The sequence below is a fragment of the Notothenia rossii genome, assembly GCF_949606895.1.
Source record: "Notothenia rossii genome assembly, chromosome: 8".
Taxonomy (NCBI): Eukaryota; Metazoa; Chordata; class Actinopteri; order Perciformes; family Nototheniidae; genus Notothenia; species Notothenia rossii.
In genome coordinates this window covers 39,038,643-39,045,777 of record NC_136906.1, presented here as the reverse complement: position 1 = coordinate 39,045,777, position 7,135 = coordinate 39,038,643, and the positions used below count along the sequence as shown (strand labels likewise).

Genomic DNA, 7,135 nt, shown 5'->3' with positions numbered 1-7,135 from the left:
TGTTGAGCAGAACACCTGAAGCCAAACTCAGGAAGTATTTATCTCACCATGGCAAGTTCTCCAAAGAGGAAATACAAGAGTTTCTTCTTCAGAGTATTAAAGAAGCTGCTGGGGGAGCCTGTCCTGCTGTGTGTGATTTGTGTGTACAATCTTAGGAGCCCTCTTTACTGTCTCTACATTTACAGAGATTAACTGTTTTAGTAATAAAATACTTTTTGAATTACTTTAAGAGACTTAGCATCGCCGGCTACTGGCTTAGTCCAAGTACCTTAATAATAATAATAATATATAACATAACAAGGGACCCGATATCAGTAAAACTAGCTCCTGTACCGTATTAGTTAGTGTCTTTGGAACAACAATTTATCAAAATGTCTATTATTTTTCTCTGTCTAGTAAGCTACCCCGAGAACTTTCTTCATGTGCTCGTATACCACGTAGGAGATGCTGACAGCTGGAATGACTTTGAGGAAGTTGGGGGTGAGTCCTCGATACAGTCCTGGTACTCCTTCATGGGATATGATGTTTAAACTGGCCCACCATGGTCAGCTTGGGTTTGCCCTCATGTGCGGCTGAAAGAAGAGGGACATTGGGGGTTATTGCTGGAACATTGTTCATTCTCAGTGTGTGTGGATGTCTGATTACAGCCTGTCTCACCCTGGGCCTGCATGCGTGTGCGGATCAGAGCCAGGGGGTAGGAGGCCAGCTGGCCGCAGGTGCTGGAGATGGTTCCACAGGCAGCCCAGCAGAACCAACACTCCTGGATCTGCTGAGTCTGCAGCGTTCCTCTGCAGCCAGGCGTTCTTCAGAGTCTGAGAGCATGGAAAGAGTTTGACAAATAGAGGAGAAGAGAGGAGGAAAGTAGGATATAAGAGGAAAGAAAAATAATGAAAGGGAAGAGAGAGGTATTAATTACAATTCATCTACTTCAAATGGTATGAAATTGTATTTTATAAGGGGCTGGACACTTGGGTATGATTTTAGCTGACTTCCTCAGTTTTATGACATTTGTACTGCAAAGCTGTGATTACTGGAATCCTACTGCAAAGATTATTTATCCATCTAACATTATTACATTTTGTAACAGGAAGGACGGGAGAGTTTCACTGTAAACATATATTTAAAGCATAAGGCTGGTGATATTTAAATATGATCTGACAACTGGATGGCCTTGAACTGGCTCTGGACGTTCTTGGTTGCTGTATTGTCCTGAAAAGAGATACAGTTTCCAAAAACACAATGTAATCAGGCTCTTTTACACTTCAATGTTCTTGGAAGAATGGGTCAGAATACTTTTATGTATCCAGGGGAGAAATTAGTTTTCCTCATAGTTGCTTCAATTCAGAAGGAAACAAAACATTTATTAAATTAAAATGTAATCAAAATATTTAAATTAAAATAAGAAGTACAAAATAAAAATGTGCACAAAACAGGGGTCAAAAAGCTCCATTGTTGGCCAAAAACTAGAAGACCAAAACACACTGGAGTTTATTTCAACTCAATCCGACACTGTCCTGCAGGAAGAAATACTTACTAGCCCTCCAGATTGCACTAAGGAAATGACTGAACCTTTATTAGTTCAACTCTATAGTTATGAATTTTAAAGATTTACGACAAATGAATTAGAACTGAGTGCCATAGACAGGTTGGGAAGACTGGAAATATTGAGAGTAGCCTCATATATTGTTGGTTTTGGTCTTTCATAGGATTTGTTGACAATAAAGGTATAAAATAAAGAGTTATTTCTGGGGGTATTGATATACTTTAAACAAAACCAGAATTGTATTTATAATGAGTTCAAGACCTAGTATGGTACTCTTGTGTAGTTTCCACCAAAATGCACTTATTTTGGAAGAGTGGCTGAATAACATGTAAAAGGAAATCAAACTGCAGGCACACACACCTCATACACTGCCAGGTCGATGCCAGCGTAGGGGATGATGCCCAGTGTGTTTGGCAGGTAGCCCCTGTAGAACGCCCGGACCCCCTCCCTCGTCAGGATCTGTCTGGCACAGTGAGCCATCCCCGAGTACTGTCCCGTCTTCCTCAAAGTCAGACGCGTCTTCAGAACCTATCAACAGAGCGGGAGAGACACGTTAAAGAGGGAGGGTGAGGAATGATAGGAGCAAGAGAGTAATCTTCAATCGGACAAGGAGATATATACATTTTTCTGTTCTTTCATATACAAAGAAAAAATTAAGATTTTCCATTGTCCATTCACTCATCGAGAGAATGAGTAGGGAGCCGATGGTTAGAATGCTAAACTTAAAACAATACATTCACTCCACAGCTGCATATAATCAGCTTATCACAGGCGTTCTCTTTAACCTATTACATTTCACCTCAATCTCCAGCAGCCAATCAACGTGCTGCAGCCAAACTATAAAATGGTTCTCCTCTCTCCTGCAGTCAGCTGTGATTTCAGGTGTTCATGCACCTTATCATATGGCATGTGTCAATAAATGTTCAAACTAAATGAATTCTCTCCTGATTGAAACATCATGTGTTGAAATAAACAACTGCAGTTCAAAATAAAAAGTGAATTGCCTAATATTTTTGTTGTGGAATCAATTAATTTCTTTCTTTAAAGGCAAAAACATGAAAAAGCTAAGAAAAAAAACTAATGAATACAATATATTTGGAGCAACTTAATTTATAAATGGTTGTCAACTTAAAAGCATGTGTTCACAATGATGGTAATCTAAGCACTTACAACCTAAAATTCCTTTTAAATCATACGGTAAAACAAGTTGGAACAACTTAATTTTTTGAGTAATCAACCTCAAAACTTGTGTTTATGCTACCAATTATTAAGTAAGTGGTAATTAAAAACACCTCTGATTGTAGAGGAAAAGCCTTCTCCCCTAACTCAAATAACTTTGTTGCTTTAATAATAATAATAAATAATAATAGATTTAATATGTTAGCGCTTTTACAGGTGCTCTAAGACGCTTTACAGATAATAGTGAAGAGAAAAGAAAAGAGAAGAAAGGAACAACAAATAAATATATAGTTAAAGTTAAAGTCAAATAATACAAAAACAATCACAAATGAAAAGCCAGATTGAAGAGGTGAGACAATTTCATTAGAAGTTGTCTTAACTCAATAAACATCGATGCAAACTGTTGCGTTGATTTTCTTTGTTGACCCAAGGCATTTGTTTTTAGAGTGTATAAGCTCACTCTTCTTAGAAACAAGGTATTTTGGATAAATACCCAGGATGCACAATGTTGGCAGACAAGGGATTTTCATCTTTGTTATCTGGTATCATGTTAAGAGCCTCCTTCCAAAAACGATTGACCACATTACATTCCCACAAACAGTGAAAGAGTGATCCTTTAGCATTGTTACATGTAAAGCAGGTGTCTGGGGTATTGGGATTAAAGGGATGTAGTTTTGATGGCGTTATATATGTTCTTAAAATACAATTGTATTGTATCAACTTAAGCCGTGTGTTGATTGTTTGTGTTTGAGCCTTCAGGCACACTTCAGACCATTCTTTGTCAGAGATTTCCTCTCTAAATCAAGCCTCCAGCTTTTAAGTTTATCTTCTGAAGATTCAGGTGACTTGTCTACAAAGATTTTATAGAGCAGCGATAGCTGGCCTCTACCAATCACGTGTTTAACTGTAATGTCTTCCAGCATTGAGAGAGGTGGCTGAGTAAGTGAGCGGTTTTGAGATATAGAGATAAAATGTCTTATTTGTAAAAACTTAAAGAAGTGCTTAGAAGGAATATCATACTTTTCTTGTACTTCAGGAAATGACATTAATTTTTCATCATTGGACAAATCGGTAATCCTGTTTAATCCCTTGTTCACCCAAGTCTTAAAACCAGCATCTTCTCTATCAGGTATAAATTGACTATTGCCCCATATGTGGGTGACACCTGACAGTGAGGGGGTGTCCCCTATACTGTATATATTTGGACCTCATGCCAGATGTGTATGGTATTTTTTTTGTGTCTTTCCCTAGCTTCTTTGGCTCAGAAGAATAAAGATAGCTACTAAGCGATAACCCTTGAGCTGAGCATGCTTCAATCTTGACCCACGCTGGAGCTTCCTCTGGGGAGAAGTAGCACATGGCTGCTCTCAGTTGTGCTGCCCAATAGTACAAGCGTAGGTTGGGCAGTTTTATACCCCCTCTGTCATAAGGCAAGTAAAATAGGGTAAAACGGAGCCTAGAGCGTCTATTATTCCAGATAAAGTTGGAAAATATTTTCTTACATTTTTGAAAAAATGACTCGGGTGGGGGTAAGGGGATTGATTGAAACAAATAGAGCAATTTGGGTAATGTATTCATTTTTAAGATGTTAACACGACCGATTAAGGAGATTGGCATTAAAGTCCATCTGTTGAGCGATTCTACCACAGAGTCTACAACAGGGCTATTGTTGGCTGGAACCAGATCATTCATTTCAGGTGTGATTTTTATTCCTGAATAGGTGAATCCTTCCCTATGAGCTGAACAGGGAGTTTGTATTCTAGGTTGCTGCCTATCTTGTTCATTTAGATAAAGTATTGAGGATTTATGCATATTTATTTTGTAGCCTGAAAATTCCCCAAAGGTCGTAATTAGTTCTAACAGAGATGCTACAGAATACTCAAGATTTGATAAAAAAAGAACAACATCATCCGCATAAAGTGATATTCGATGATCCAAGTCACCTACTGAGATCCCAGATATAGATGGAGAGTCTCTAATAGCCATGGCAAATGGCTCCATTGCAAACACAAACAGCAATGGGGAGAGGGGGCAGCCCTGACGTGTAGATCTGTACAATGAGAAAGATGTAGAAGTAATATTATTTGTCACCACTTCAGCTGTTGGGTTCTTATATATCGTCCTGATCCATTTGAGAAAGCCTTCGCCTATTCCAAACCTCTCCAACACTTCAAACAAATACTTCCGCTCAATTTGGTCGAAGGCCTTCTCTGCATCTAAGGACAGCAGTGCCATGTTAGGTGACCCTCTTTTTTCATAAAGAATATTTAGTACCCTTCTAACATTATGAAAAGCTTGCCTTCCCTGAATAAAACCATTTTGATCATCTTTAATCATGGAAGGCAGTAGTTTGTTTAGGCGTCTCGACAACGTCTTGCATAACATGTTGCTATCTGTATTAAGCAGTGAGATTGGTCTGTACGATGCACAGTCAATGGGGTCCTTTCCTGGTTTTAGCATCAGAGTGATTAGTGCCCCTCTAAGAGATGGTGGTAAGTCCTCCTTTTCGTATAACTCCAACAGCATATCCAAAAGTGGTTGTAGTAGCTTATCTTTAAATTGTTTATAGATTTCTATAGGAAGCCCATCTGGACCAGTCGCCTTTCCCCCCCATCATGCTGGTTGTGGCTTCTGAAAGCTCGTCAGTTCCTATGATATGGTCTAGTTTTCCTTTTGAATCAGTTGAAATAGTGGGGAAATCTAATGAACTTAGAAAATTTTCCTGTTGGCCTGAATCTTCATGTTCGGATGTATGAAGTTTTTCATAAAACATTTTAAAAGCATTATATATTTCTGCAGGGTCATTTGTTAATTTATCATTTGTTTTAATGCTGTTGATAGCCCTTTCAGATTGCAATTTTTTAATACGGCAAGCCAATATTTTGCCCGACTTTTCTCCCTGATCGTAGTAGCTTTGTTTTAATCTTAGTAAGCTAGCAGCTGTTTGGTTACTCGATAATTCATTATATTGAGTCCTTAGGACCAAAAGTTCTGCTTGTAGTTCTGGGGAATCTTGGGTAACAATCCTATCCTCCAAATCTTTAATACAACCCTCCAGTGAATTTTATTTGGATTTAAAGGCTTTGTTCTGCGAGCTAAAATAGCTAATAATCATGCCCCTAATGTATGCCTTAAACGCTTCCCAGCGTACAGTTAGAGAGGTTTTGTTAGTATTCATGCTAAAATAGAGGTCAATATGTATTCCTACAAATTCAACAAATGTTCTATCCTGTAGCCATCTGGATTGAAAACGCCACCTAGGTGGATTCATAACAAGATCAGAGTTATTAAACAGTAATGAAATTGGTGAATGGTCAGAGAGGACCCTACTGTCATACCAACATTTTGTAATCTTTGACATAAGACCCATAGAAACCAGGAAATAGTCTATACGTGAGTGTGTTTGGTGGGTGGCGGAAAAACAAGAATATTCTCTGGAAGCTGGTTTAAATGACCTCTAAACTTCAAACAAATTAAAATCCTGGATCAGTTGTTTAAGGGTTTTCCTTGTTTGGGTGTGAGACAAGTCTGTCCCCCTTGATCTGTCTATACTGGGCTCTAGTGCACAATTTAAGTCCTCCCCTATAATATAATGGCCTGGGAGGGAGGATAAAGTTAGAAAAATGTTTTTGAAGAATAAGGAAACATCCTCATTAGGGCCGTATATATTGACAATATTCAAGGTTTCTGTAAGAAGGGTGCTGTGAATGATGGAATATCTGCCTCTTGGGTCAGAGATAGTCCTAATTATGTTAAAATGAATGGATTTATGTATAAGAGTTAACACCCCTCTAGCATCGGAATAGGAGGCTGCGATGACCTGACCATTCCATCTTTTCTGGATCTTATGAATATCACATTGTGGCAAATGTGATTCCTGTAAAAGCAGTATTTTGGAATTCAACCTCTTAGCTCTATTTAACACTTGCTTAAGTTTCGATAAATGATTGAGCCCACGTACATTCCATGAAGTTATCTTAAATTCTGTATTGGAAGTCACTGTTATCTAAACAAAAATACAACAGTATTTAGAAGAAACAGAAAATAACAAAATCCCATAAACACCTGACTGAAATAAAACTGCCTATCAGAGCTATCTGGTCCACAAAACTGAGGAACAGAATACATGTCCACAAACAAGTCCCTAAAGTGTCGCTCCGCCCTAATTTCCATACAAATTATAGAAATGTTAACAAAGGGAATGAATACAACTAAAAACTTCTATAAAATATTTCCACTTCAACTTGTAGATGTTTTCATTCACCAGGCAGCAAGTTTAAAGCTCTTAAAATAAAATGTATTCATAAGTAAACACCAAGTGTAGCTGCCATTGTTAGGATCTAAAATGTGGATTATTAATTTGTTTTATATCTAATGAAAATTATATAAAATGTGATTTTGGGAGTGTAAAGG

General features: G+C 38.0%; 1 pseudogene across 1 annotated transcript in view; it reads right to left on the bottom strand.

Moving 5' to 3' along the window:
* Positions 1–392: 392 nt before the first annotated feature.
* Positions 393–7,135, bottom strand: part of LOC307016191 (mitochondrial adenyl nucleotide antiporter SLC25A23-like) — a 124,679-nt pseudogene continuing 117,936 nt past the window's right edge. The window contains exons 5-7 of the transcript in view: positions 1,904–2,071; positions 658–812; positions 393–572 (exon numbers count right to left, since the gene is read on the bottom strand). The product of the transcript in view is annotated as a mitochondrial adenyl nucleotide antiporter SLC25A23-like (transcript). The remainder of the gene's footprint in view (positions 573–657; positions 813–1,903; positions 2,072–7,135) is intronic.